Source organism: Castor canadensis, chromosome 14 (assembly GCF_047511655.1).
Source record: "Castor canadensis chromosome 14, mCasCan1.hap1v2, whole genome shotgun sequence".
Lineage (NCBI taxonomy): Eukaryota > Metazoa > Chordata > Mammalia > Rodentia > Castoridae > Castor > Castor canadensis.
The window spans coordinates 105634574-105649143 of NC_133399.1; the positions used below are offsets into that span (position 1 = coordinate 105634574).

The 14570-nt window shown below is 44.4% G+C and overlaps 1 protein-coding gene across 7 annotated transcripts in view; it reads left to right on the forward strand.

Moving 5' to 3' along the window:
• Ptk2b (protein tyrosine kinase 2 beta) overlaps window positions 1-14570 on the forward strand; it is a 115148-nt gene that overhangs the window by 14166 nt on the left and 86412 nt on the right. The window lies entirely within an intron of this gene.

Consider the following 14570-nt stretch of genomic DNA (forward strand, 5'->3'; position numbering starts at 1 on the left):
GTTTTCTTCCCTGTAGGAGTATGTGTGGTGGGGGAATGGGGCAGAGAGAACAGAGGCTAAGTGAGCCTGCCTGCAGTCGCAGATTGGGCTTACTGTACGGGAGTGGGGAACCCATAAAGAGCACACCTGCAAATAGGGATATTTTGACAGTTTCTTTACCTATTTGTATTCCTTTTATTCCTTCTTCTTGCCTAATTGCTCTGGCTAGGAATTCCAGTACTATGTTGAATAGGAGTGGAGATAGTGGGCATCCTTGTCTGGTTCCTGATTTTAGAGGGAATAGCCAAGTTATAGAAACAGCCAAGATGCCCCACCACTGACAAATGGATTAAGAAAATGTGGTATCTATACACCATGGAATTTTATGCAGCCATGAAGAAGAACGAAATGTTATCATTCGCTGGTAAATGGATGGAATTGGAGAACATCATTCTGAGTGAGGTTAGCCTGGCCCAAAAGACCAAAAATCATATGTTCTCCCTCATATGTGGACATTAGATCAAGGGCAAACACAACAAGGGGATTGGACTATGAGCACATGATAAAAGCGAGAGCACACAAGGGAGGGGTGAGGATAGGTAAGACACCAAAAAAATTAGCTAGCATTTGTTGCCCTTAACGCAGAGAAACTAAAGCAGATACCTTAAATGCAACTGAGGCCAATAGGAGAAGGGGACCAGGGACTAGAGAAAAGGTGAGATCAAAAAGAATTAACCTAGAAGGTAACACACACGCACAGGAAATCAATGTGAGTCAATGCCCTGTATAGCTATCCTTATCTCAACCAGCAAAAACCCTTGTCCCTTCCTGTTATTGCTTATACTCTCTCTACAACAAAATTAGAAATAAGGGCAAAATAGTTTCTGCTGGGTATTGAGGGGGTGGGGGGAAAAGGGGGGGGTGGGGGCAGGGGGGAGAAATGAACCAAGCCTTGTATGCACATATGAGTAATAAAAGAAAAATAAATAAATAAATAAATAAAACAGAAAAAAAAAAAAGAGCACACCTACCTGGAAAGCGGGGTGGAGGGGTGGCCAGGCATGTGTTTTTGCCCCACAGTTGGAGTAAGCTATTGCATAGAAATGCCAGTGCCGGTAGGATATCCAGGACAAGAGGACTCTAGTGGAGGTGAGGGATTGAGCAAGGACTGCGGCTCACATTCCACCTTCCTCCAGTGCCCCCCTCCCTGAGCACTTGGCTGTATCATCCAGTTATGCCTGGCACATTTTCTTGAGATAAAATTATTTTTCACAAGTACACACTTTGCTAAAAGGAGTAATGGGAAGGCAGAGGCCATGTTCAGTGCCCTTTGTCTCCCAGTCCTTATCCAGCAAATGTCAGAATTCACAGCTCATGCTTAGCTGAAGATTTGTTTAGGGAACAGAGCTGCAGAGGAAGTGCAGACCTGGAGATGCTCTCCAGTATCCATAGGACTGAGGGCAGAGGGAGTGCTGTTGTGAAAGACAGTGGACCAAGGACTTCCCAGGCTTGGGGATATGATCACTCGGGTGGAGAACAACACCAGGGGGAGCACGGTCAGCGCCCAGGGGAGTGGGTGGCAGTGATGGCCACTGCACTGAACATGCAGTGCCCCAGAGTTCATGGCATAGTGGAGTTGCACTTCTCAGAATCACTTAACTGTTCTTTTAAAACCCAAATTCCTGAGCTCCAGCCGTACAGTTTCTGATGTAGCTTGTCTGAGTGGGGCCCAAGCACTGCACTTCTGACAGATTTCATTTGACCTGAGGACTACACATTGAGAACCAGTAGAGTCAGTGTCCTGCAGGATGCCCCTCAAGCACCGTTCTGGTTTTGCTCCTAGGGGTGTCCTCTTTCTTGGTTTTGCTTGATCTTTGTTCTTTGCGCTCCAAGAGGGTTCTGATGAACCCTGCTTGAACAAACTGCCCTGTGCCTGTGAGTTCTGCCATCAGGTCGTACCTTTCATCTGTCCGTGGTGCACTGACCACTGGGCTGGCTTTGCTAGCCTTGGTCCACAGTGTCTCTTAGTGAAGACCACTTCTCCTGGACCTCCAAAATCTCCACCTGTCACCCAAATAGGCTCATCACTGTGTCCTGTTTGACCCCACAGGCCTCTTCCTTCGCTAGTCTGTACAACTTTCCCAGTGAGACTGTGGATCCAGAAGGTGGGATCCTGGTGCCTCTGCTGCTCCATGGGTCCATCACACAGAGGCTGTGTTTCATTGGTGTCTGCTGAATTTCACTGAAGGGTTAAGAACAAACCCAGGCAAACCAAGACCTATTTGCATTGGTCTCCGGTGGTCCCATTCTGGAGATTCAGCTACAAAGGCTTAGGTAAGGGGAAAGAGGAAGTGTGTTCCACTTGTGAGATGATGGAGCCAGGAGTCAGTGGGCTCCTAAGCTTGGAGAATAATTAATTAATAGCCTCCTCACTCAGAGACAACCACCCCCCAGAGCTGTGTTAGGTATGTTTTCCTCAGGCAAAAAATGTGCTGTCTTTGGCATCCAAGCCAGCCTCAGGAATTTCATCTTGTGATTGATCATTCTTTTTTAATAATTTTTTTTTTTTTTGCTTATTCTTGTACTTCTGACAGATCTTTTTCTTCCACATCTGTCGACTCACATAACTTCCAAATGTGGTTCTCCCCCAACTCTGTCTTCAGGTCTTCCTCTTTTCCTCATTCCTCTCTAACAAAGTCACTGTTGTCCTCCAGGTTCATGGTGTCTGCTGACCTGTGGACCTCACATGAGTACCCCCTGGGAGGCTTCCAGATATATTTCTGGGAACTATTGCCCTTTGCTATTGATGTATACCTGTCTAATGACAGCGTCACCCTGGAATGGACCATGGCTCACAGAAAGTGCCTTGAACAAGTTTCAGCTCAGCTTTCCACAGAGGTGTTCTTGGTAACCTTTACTTAATTCATTAATCATTTCCATGTCCCTCAACTTTTGGAAAATACTCTAGGGCTGGAGAAAGGACTCCCAGAGTCAGTTGCTGACATCTTTCACTTTTCAGGAGAATGGCAGGCATATCTGATTGTTTAATTCTGTGCCCTCTCCTCATTCCCCTCCCTAGTACAACCTCCCACCCCCACCCCAAGTACAAGGTTGGAGCTGATATTTTGTATTTTAAAAAATATGGAGCAGTCTGGTATCAGTGGCTCATGCCTATAATCTAGCTACTTGGGAGGCTGACATCAGGAGGATTGAGCTTTGAGGCCAGCCCAGATACATAGTTAAAGAGACCATGTCTCCAAAATAGACTGGAGGTGTGGCTCAAGAGTTAGAGTGCCTGAGTTCCAACCCTAGTCACACACACACACACAAAAGAGCACTAAGACTCCCAGTGGAGGAGCAGCAGCCTTGGATGCATGTAAGCTGTTCACAGTCTGTCAGGGAGACAGGCCATAAGGGTCAAGACCAAGGGTTCAGCCTCAAGGGGTTGAGGCTACCTACTTCCTGCATGACCTCAAGCATCCTCCTGTTTCCTGTATGCTGAATGCTGATGGTGAAAGTGTTTTCCTTTCAGAGCTATTGCAAAAGTGAAAAGGACACTTTTCATTTCACTTTATTTCAAAAATAAAATATGTGTGCATAGAAAGCCTGTGGCATTGGCACATTTCACATTTAGTGGTGAAAGAAGACAGAAAGGTCAACTGGGCCCCACTCCTGATCCACCTGATTGCACTTGGCACAAACCCCAACCCCCCAGCTCAGGCAGCCCTCAGACCTCACCATGATCATCACGATCTCTGCAGGTTCTAGATTCACTTCCTTTGCTCCTCCCCACCTCTGTATTGTCACTTCTTGTTTGGGCACTACTCCACACAGAACTCAACCCCTTCACCAATGACCTCAAGAAATCAGACCACTCACGCACTGATGACTTTACAGGCTGCCCTGGAGAAACGGAGGGAGGAAGAAGAGTCTTAGGTCAGAGCAGGTAACATTTTCTGTCTCCTCCTCTCTCCCTGCCTGCCTTTCCCCTCCTTCCACAAAGCAATGAAATGAGTAAGGAGCCTTCCCAGGTTCCTTGAGCCTCATCTTCTAACTGCAGTGATTTGATGGGCAAATTTCTATATAAATACAGTTTGCTTCCTGGGAGGACTTCTGTTTCCATCTCTTCTTCATCTTTTACACGTGTTTAAACAAAGACATTCCATCCCTGGGCAGAGCAGTCCATGTTTGCATCTGGATGGACTTGAGAGGCAAGTGGTGAGACCAAAGTGAGGAGCTCCTGGCTGGCTCAAGGATAGAGTAGTGCTCTGTGGGAGGGATTCAGTGTGGAAACTGCCACTCTAGTCCCCTGAAAAGGCAAACTGAGGCAGGGATGGGGTAAGGATGACATTGGTTGCTTGCAAAGGGGAGCAGTTGCTTTCTCCAGACTGCAGACCTGCCATTCCAACAGTGGGACTGGGAAATTATTTGTATAGAATCACTGAGGTAACTTTCTGGTCAAATAAGGAAACAAGGGCCAGCAGACAGACTCTATTACACACCGATGATCCCAGGCCTAGAAAAACAAACGAAAACTTTGACAGGCTTGATGTGTTCATTTGAAGGTGGGTTAAAAAAAAAAAAAACCAAACCATTCTTACATTTGTGCACAGACAATAGCATGACTGCCATGGAGGAAACCCATAGCCCCAAGGGCCACAGGAAGGAACAAATGCAAGCAGGAGATATTTGTACATCTCCTGTACATATGGTTACAAAGACTGAGCTTGATGGAGATGCTTTGGTCTCCCAAGTGGTATTCATGTCTCATTTCTTTGTCAGAAGAGTTGTTTCTTCAACCCAGTGCTCCTCATTTCCTCTTGCTTCCTTTTCTTCTTTTTCACCCTTAGAAAACCTTCCCAGCTTTCTACCACACCACTTTTGTGAGTCCTTTCTGTTGTCTGGGTCAGAAGTAATGGCCTGTATTGATTTATAGTGACCCCCTGCTTGAGTTATGGCAGATACCCTCCTCTCTGTTTCTGAGTGAGCCCTCAGACAGGCATGCTTGTTTTTAAATCCATTCTCAGCCTGTCTAGTGACTTAGTGTCTAGTATGTGATAAGTTCTCCACATATCTCTTAAAATTCCATTCAACATGTAATTAAAGGCAGCTGACTGTGATTGTAGAGTTAAGGAGAACCTGATTTAGCTGTCAGTCTGGGTGCTGAAGACCATGGTGGATGTTGGAGGCCATTTGTCCCTTGGAGCTCCAGGGTTCCATTTGTAGATGGGAAAGGACTCAAGAAAGAGTCTATGTGGATCTTTGTTTTGAGTCTGTTCTCATGGAATTCTTTGCCCTGTTCCATAGTTCTGGGGGGAAAGTAACACAGAATCTCTTCTCATCACCGAAACATGGTCCAGCATCATCCCCCATTGAACACAGAAATACTTGGAAAAAGTGGGGTACATTACTTAAAGCCATCTAGTGCAAACTTCTTCTCATGAAGAAAGTCTTCTTTTCCTAGAGCACCTGGTTAGGTGCCCAAGAACACATTCCCTTGCAGGATTACTCGTTGCTGGAAAGTTTGCCCTCTTACGAGGAGCTAGAACTGGTCTCTCTCACAGCTCCAGATAATAGCTGCTTCTTCATTCTATGGACCTCAAAGATAGTAAGCCACTCTCTATTATTCTGTGATCTAGTTTAACCCAACAGTTGCTTTCCTTCTTCCTCTCACGATGTGGCTAGGTGCTTTCTCAAATGCTCTACCTTTTTGGCTCTCCACTTCCAGAAAAGTAATTTGGTCGCCATCTTGAAAAGTCATGGCCAACAGTAGACAAAACACTCCATAAGAAATATGACAGCTAGCTAATGAGTCTCAGGTCCTCATCAATGTGGGATCCTATCTTTTCCCTCTCTAAATGAGCTTTATATTTTGCTTTTTTTTTTTTTGCTAATTAAGCTTAATAAATAAAATGCTTCTATAAATTCCTTCATATTTGAATTCCTCAGCCTGACTTTTATGACCACCATAAAAAGTACCACACACCGGGAGCTTCAACAGCAGAACTTTACTTCCTCACAGTTCTGGAGGTTGGAGTCCAAGATGAAGGTATCAGGAGAGCTAGTTCCATTGAAGGTCTTTCTCCTGGGCTTGTAGGTGACCACCTTTTCTCTGAGTCTTCACATGGTCTCCATCTGTGTGTCTGTCCAAATCTCTTCTAAGGAAACCAGTCATATTGGTGTCTTAAGGTCCACTCGTATGCCCTCTTTAATGGCCTCTGTAAAGGCCACATCTCCAAATGCAGTCACCTGCTGAGGTACATGGGAGTTGAACATAGGTGTTTTGGGGGATGCAGTTCATCCCATAGCATTCTACCTACCTCAATCCAGTTAAGCTGACTTTACCTTGTCTTTTTAGAGCTCACCCTTTATTTTCATCTGTTGTGTCTTTTTACTATATTACCCTATCGTCTCTCCCTCTCAACCCCACATGAAGCAATTGCAAGAGGTTTTTTAGTTCTGTTTCATATAAGTATATGAAGTCCATCCACCATATACCGTCACCTTGATCTCCTTCCTTCATCCTCCCTCCTCCCACTAGTACCCCCCCATACATACACACAGTACCTATTTTACAGTCCTGTTTGTTGTTATTAATATTTAAGTTGATGTTCAAAGGGGTTTCTCAATGTATGCCCACTGTAGATATGCTTTACTTTGGTCCATTCAACCCCTTCTGTTACTTTCCTTTGTCTCCACTACCTCTTGCATTTCTTCCTTACTTCCCTCTCAAGGCTGCTCTTCCAAGAAGCTCCATTACCATATGGTTGTCCAGGTGATTTATATGCCCACAGAGATGGAGCTCTCCCGTTCTATGCCCATTCTGCTTGCTTTAGAGATTTCACAAACTGAAGGTGCTTTTCCTTCTGACTCAGGTGAAAAAAAAATCTGTAGGAAAAAAACAAGAACTGAGTAGCATATAGAAAAAGTAGAAATAGCCTAGAAGCTGAAATCCCTCTGTACTGTGAGATACCCTTAAAAGAGAGTTTTAAGCAGCACCTGGGCCTTTTCCTATGTTTGAATACTCAAACATTGCTTCATTTGACTTTGATCAATCAGGAGTACAGTGTTGTCTGCTGCATTTCCTCTGCCAGACAGGACTCTCCTAAACATCTCTTGCCAAGACCTCTCAAAGCAAAATTGACAGAGCCTACTTTTGTTCTCACTCCACTTTCCAACTTTCCCCCGTATGCACAGCCTCCAACATGTACACTTCTTAGAACTTCAGCCTTGTGCATCATCTCAATGCTGTTGCCTAGTAACAAGATGCTTAGCAACCTGTAAGGGAAGTGTGATCACACCTCCCAGCATTGTACGTGGAGCACTGCAGACAATACAAACAGTTCCCTGGTTTCTTTCTGCAGCTAGAGGAAGGTAACTGACAGAGGTTGCCTGCATTATGCTCCAGAGACAGTGTTCATCATCCAGGGGCCCAAATTGGTTGCTGTTTGGCTTTTACTTGGCATTGGGTAATATATTTGTGGGGGTGGCTGGGTAGGTGGTTCTTGAAGAGCTGGATCTCTCTGCTTGCACTTGTTCTCAGGATGCCTGTGATGCAAGCAGGGCAGCTTGCAGAATCCTCTCTGCTCCCACGCAGCCCTGCCCTGCACCAAGTCTGCATCCCCTACCCCCAGCCACCTTATTTCTCACAGTCTCTGCCATTTGGAAGTAGTTCTTCTGTGCTATGGCACTGCCCTGGCCTCCACAATTCTCCTGTTCTTCCGTACTTAGTGTCTCGGCCTTTTGGATGCTCCTCTGTGCTGCTGGACAATCCCAGCTCCCCCAGTCAATCAGTATATTCTTCCCCTATCCCTGTTCCTCAATTCACCTGCATCACAGCCTCCAATCTTTGGATCAGACACCACCCAAAGTGTACTGAATTCATTCCTTTCTCAGTTAGTGTCCTGATCAGAAACTAGATTGTTATGACTTCACCAGGGTTTCCTGGATGTCCTGTAGCACAAAACAATAAAGAAGGCCAGAGAGTCTAAGTCTGAAGACATATACACTAATCTTAGACTATGTGACTTAGGCTAAGTTTCTTTCACCCAAGTCTTACTTTCCTAAAGGAAATGGGATACTTGCCTCACAGGGCTGTGATGACAATTATATGAAATTAACAAACAGAAAGAACCCAGAAAAACACACGGCACATGCAAAGAACTTTTAAAATATTCCCTTCTTTCTCCTTCCATCTCTGTCTTTCACATGGGCTGTCTCTCAAGCTACAGCCGATTTTCTGGTTGGATTCTCAGCAGGCAATGCAGAGCAGTGGTCACAGTGCTCAACTCTGGCTCTCCCACTTCGTACTTCTGATCTCAGGCCCTGTTCTCAACAGCCTTGGCGCTCCTTTCACTGACCTGCAAAATGGAGCTATGAGCACCTGACTTGTCAAATGAACAGAGTTGCTCTAAGACTCAAAGGAGATAATATGCACCAACATCCTTTTCACATTTCAACAAGTTTCACAAATTTTAGAGAAGAGTTTTCTTGGACAAACCCGATCCTACTTTGCACCTGTAAAATGGAGAGATTTCAAAATGTCTAAAGCCTTCGCGATCCAAAAACTGTAGCAAACTGAAAGATGACAGTCACTTGCCTTCCAAAGACCCAATGGGTGAAGTAATCCTTCTTCACAGACAGTATTGTCTTGTAGCTGTCAGAATAAATTGCAGCAATATTTCTACTCTGCTCCCTGGGGTCCAACAATCAAGATGACTGACTATCACCTAGTCAAACTTCGGTCCAGGAACATTCTAGGAGCCTTTTCACATTTCTGGCTTAGGAATGTATATGGTTATGTCCTTTCAATAAGGAAAACAAATGAGTCATCCCATGCCCAAGGTATCAGATGTACTTGGGAAGCAATCTCTGAGGTAGGTGTTTGGAGTTTATGTCATGGATCTGTGGTGGTTATGGGTTTGGTAATGGCTGAATGAAAGCTGAATTTGCAAATGAAAATACCAAAGTAATGGGCTGGTGGCATGCCTTGCACGCTTGAAGCCCTGAGTTCAAACCTCACTATCACCAAAAAAATTATTTAAAAAGTTTTTTAAATACCAAAGTAAGACAACAGGAAAGTGACTTGCCCAAGGTTCTCCTTCATTGTGGAGGCAGAACTGGTCTCATCCCCAAATCTGTTGACTTCCAACCCTTTGCCTGTCCCAGTGGGATTCCATCTGAAGCTTGAACTGGGTCTCCAGAAAGATCAGTTACAATAACAGTATAATTGTGCCACTAACTAGTCTTTGCCACTTAAAATTTTAAGTTGTCAACACTTCACAATTTGCAGGATAATTTTGGGAACATTATCTTTTGAATAAAACATAGAGTTATTCTATGGGAAAATGTTAAACGAACATGTCAGTAGTAAGCCAGTTTCCCACAACACACCTGGTTCTGCAGGGTTAAAACCACCTGCCAAGGGGAAATATGAAGTGGAGCTTGTGTTTGGTTTCTGTAAGCCACATCCCATATAGCCATCCACTCAAGGCAGGGAAGCAGTGCTAACAGGGTGGTAAAAGCAGTTTAAACGCCATCCCCCGCACAGGCTCCCATCTACAGCTTTTGTTCCCAGGGTCTTGTCAATAAATATGACTCAGTCTCCTGTTCAGGCTCCACTTCCTCTGGGTGGGTAGCTGATTCTGTGGTGCCTGTCCTTGGTGACTCAGGGCCCACTGGTGGGGCTGCCTCTCCTCTCCTCTGCCCACCTGACCAATCTTCCTTCTGCCACCGGGGCATTGCTTCCCTGGGCTTTTCCAGCTTTCAGCATGTTCACCGATGAGTAAGGGTGGCATCTCCCTCACCCCATTGCACATGGATCTTGGTAAGCTGCCAAAGTGCTTTTTTCACCCACCTCTTCCTTTATAGGATTTGTAGTCTTTGGCATATGTATGATGCAAGGAAGGCCAAGTGAAAGTCAAAATGTATTCCCATAAAAAACAAAAACAGAAGTCAGGAGAAGCTTCCCAGCCATCTCTCCTTTTCTAAATGACTGTTGAAGCAAGAACCTGATATACTTCATGTTTTCAGGGGTGGAGAAGAGGGCCCCCCAGGCCAGCCCATACTTGTAAACCTGTTTTCACAATAAGAGTCAGCCTGGATAGGAGTTTTTGTTTATTTGGATGCGCATTGTTTTAAACTCAAGGGGATGATTTTTTGTTATTATTGAAAGAACAGTTACACTTTCTACAACAATAGCAATAAAAAGCAATGAACAGCAAGCGTGGGAAGTCTTCCCCCAAAGCAGCTGAAGCTGTAGTCCCCTCAAGGACATAGAGAAGTAGAGAGATGCCTCTTCAAAAGTCAGCCTGGAGGTCTAGTCTCAGGGTTCAAGAGGATTTAATTCCAAAAATATTTATTTAACAGAATAAATACTTGTGCTAAATAAATCAAAAATATTTATTTAGTGTCCGCAATGAAGAAGACCCAAAAAGTCTATAGTAGAAAATTTCCATGAGTCGCACATCGGTAGGGCTGGTAATGTGGAGGCTGTGTTTTGTCAGATCCCCAAGAGCAGGGTGGGCAGAAGAGAACCACTATATCAAGCTGTGAGTCATATTTAGCTTTGGGGGATGGCATGCTCTGTCCAAGACAGTGCTGCTGTTTGCCAAGACATCTTAGATGTAGGGCCTGTTGCTTGCCAATCTGTGGTAGACTTTTTCTCCCTCTCTTTTCTTCTCATTGGACAAGAAGGGCCCAGTTTGTCTTAATTGCCCTCACCTATTAACTGGCAGGTATGCCGACACAGAACCCCAAACTCATTTGCTTATACATGTTCTCTCTCTTACACACACACACACACACACACACACACACACACACACACACACACACACACACTTGCCCATTCTTTGATCACCATGACACGTCTCTCTATCCACTGAGTAATGGCAAACCCAGACCAGTGCTTGACCAAAGGGAATCTGCTTAAGAGTCAAGGTTTCCCATCTCTCAGCTGGTTGATGGTAAATACCCTGGAGTAGCAACACATTAAGCCCTATCAGTTACTTAGACCTGGCTATGGATGGCTGTGATGGTTAATCTTTACTGTTAACTTGATTCAATTGAGAGCCATCTATGAGATTAGTAAAACATGCATACCTCAGGGTGTATCTGTGAGAGTGTTTCCAGAGATGATTAAATCATGAGAACTCTGACATAAGCAATGGTTTAATCCATTGATGAATGCAAAATTTGAATGGACTATTGGGAAATGGTGGAACTGTGGAAGGTGGGGCCTAGTTGAAGGAAGTGGGTTGATGTTGGTGTGCCTTTGAAGGGTAAATCTTGGTCCTGGCTCCTATGAGGTAGACAGCTTTCCTCTGCCATGATCCTTTCTCCAGGGGGGTCCCATCCTGTGTCCAGATGAGGAAGTATAAGAGAAGGTCTACCATGATGGGCAGCGTCATCTAGAAATATGAGACAGGCTTGAGAAGAGGAATAATAAATAGTTCCCACCAAGAAAGCAAGTGAAAGTCTGTAAGAAGCAGGAAGAAGCACTGAGGGCAGATGGAACAATGGAGACCCCTGTAGTACTTTGCGGGCTCCCCTGAGTTGTATAGCAGTTTATGTTTCATAGCCCCAGGTGTGTGTGACTGTGGGGACAAGGTTAAATTGGGAAAATTGAGAAAAACGGTGACATTGAAAGTGCTTGGAAATTGGCCATGCACTTATGTTGTTGCTGAGAACAGAAAAAAAACTTTGCAGGAAGATCAAGTAGCAAGGTTGTGAAGTCTACACCAGTAAGTCTTGTAGACGCTGTGCTGTTAGCTAACAGCTGTTCTGAAAGGCATAGCTGAGCTTGCCTTCCTGACCATGTTGGCCGCTGTAGGATTTCAGACCAATTGACACGTTTGCTTAGTGTTCTGTCTTTCTTGGGCCTGAATCCAGTGTCAGTACAGCAAGGATCTTCCCACAGAATCTGCCCTGATTTTCAAGGCTGATATTTTTATTGTATGGCTTATGCCTGAAATTGAAAAACCACTTTGACCTTCAGTCTTGCATGAATGCTATTCTTTGAGTAAATGGCCATTTTTGATTTTGCCTTTTAAGACTCTCCAGATAATACTTTGCTCTCATTCAAAAGGAGTCTTGATGCTTTATAGTAGGCTGGTGACCATGCTATAATGGCATCTTAAAGATGACCATGTCATAACCAGAATTGCTGAATGTTATCTTACATGACCCAAAAGGACCCTTGTAGATGAGATTAAGTCCTATCCAGTTGGGTTTAATGTTATCAGAGTCCTTATAAGAGGCAGGCAGGATGGTCAGAGTAATAGAATGCAATGTGGTGACAGAAGAGAGAGAGAGAGAGAGAGAGAGAGAGAGAGAAAGAGCAAGAGAGAGATTGACTTTCTGCTGGCTTCGAAGGAAAGGACCACATACTCAAGTATGCAAGCATTCCCCAGAAGCTGGAAAAGATGAAGGAAAGGATTCTCCCCTAAAACCTCCAGAAAGAATGGAGCCTTGCTGGAACCTTGATTTTAGGACCTCTGATCTCAAGAAATGTAAGGTACATTTGTGTTGTTTTAAGTCACTGAATCTGTGGTAATTTGTTATAGTAGATAAATTAAGAAACTAATTTATCTACTTTCTGGAAAGCAGCTTGGCAATATGTATTTAAAAATTAGCCAGGTGCCCAGTGGCTAATGCCTGTTATCCTAGCTACTTGGGAGGCTGAGATCAAGAGAATTATAGTTAGAGGCCAGCCCAAGCAAAAAAAAAAAAAAAAAAAAGGTCATGAGACCCTATCTCAGCAGGAACAAAAGCTGGGTGTTATTGTATGTACCTGTCGTTCCAGCTACAGCGGGAAGCATAATTAAGGGGATGTGGTCTAGATGGCCTGGGCAAAAGCAAGACCCTATCTCCAAAATGACCAGAGCAGAAAAGAGTTGGAGATATGGCTCGAGTGGTAGAGCACCTGTCTAGTAAGCACAAAGCCCTGAGTTCAAACCCCAGAGCTGCCCCACCAAAGAAATATGAAAAGAAGTCCATATATTGTTATCTATAATAGCAAAACCTCAAGGATCTGGGGCCTTCTGGTGTTCTCTTTGTCACAGTTACAACATGGTTCAACAAAGAACTTGACCTGCTTTACTGATGGCCATCCCCCTAAATGATATTACTCCCAACCATGTGGTCACAGGTAGAGTGGACACCGTGATGAACAGTGATGACAGCGTTACTGTTGATCTACTGACTCAACAAATGCTCGCTGACCGCACTGGGCACTGGGCCAGAGCTGGGCGTACAAAACAAAGGGCATATCTGGAATGATGGAGAGCTGTACAAATCTGGCCACAGAGATGGTTATCAACACAAAGACTTCTCAGAAGAGTTGACATTCCACTTAAAACCTGATGGATTAGTAAGAATGAACTGCAATGGAGAAGCTATTCATAGCAGGTGACTATTTCCCCACTCTGCACACATTACTCAAAGTAGACATAGATCCTGGCTGTTCCCTAGGAATTCTGGACTTCACCCTGAAGCAGAACTTGCCCAACTGTTAAAGAATTACAATCAGTAGTAAAATGCCCTTCAGTGGACTACTGGGCTATCCATTCAATGAAATATTACTCAGTAATCAAAAGGATTGAACCATTGTTAGATGCCACAGCCTAGATGAGTCTCAAGAGTGTTATATGGAGTGAAAAGAGTAGATTTCAAAAGGTCACTTGCTGTGCAATTCCATTTATATAGCATTCTTTAAAAGGCAATCTTATAGAGATGGAGAACAAATTGTGGTTGCAGAGATGGGGTCTTAGTGTGACTCTAAAAGGGTCACCAGCCAGGGGAGTCTTCATGGCATAGAATAGTTCTGTATTGTGACTGTGGTTGTGGTTCCATGAGTGTGCACAGGAGAAGAAGTTGCATAGAACTCCATGCCCACACACAGGCGCACAAGTGTGTCCATGTAAGGAGTGGTGAAATGGAAGAAGGAACGTGATCTACTCACAGTATTATGCCAACTGGTTTTGATATTATGCTACAAGATTGTCATCATTAGGGGAAAATGGGTCACGAGTGCACAGGACTCCATGTGCTATTTGTGTAACTTCCTGTGAGTTTATAATTATTTCAAAATAAAAAGTAGAAAAATATAGCTACAGGCTAAAATTCATCTGACAGGTCTATTGCTGAGAACTTGCTCACCACCTGAGTAGGTCTAAAGTCATTCGAGTTGGTGACAATCTTCCCATGGCTTCCAGGTGACTGCTATGGCCATGTGGAATAGGGAGGTGACACTAGCAACTGTCAGCAGAGGGCAATGGAAAGCTCATTTTCCCCCAGCTCCTCAGAGTTTGGGCTACCTCGTGCCTGCCCACTCCCTCACCTATATATATACGTGGTATCATTTCCTAACCATCAACCTATAAGGAGATGGCTACAGGATTGTTTTTAAGGAATGTTATATGAAAGGAATCATCCATGTGATATGAGCTTGGCTTCCTTTTTCTTTTGCCAACTCTGGATGGGGGAAAGGACATGGCCAGTAAACAGGCCGTAGACAGGAGAAGCCTGTGTTGGAGGAGAGATTTGGGTAAAGAGATAGATATTCAAGATTAAACACAATACCAGGGTAG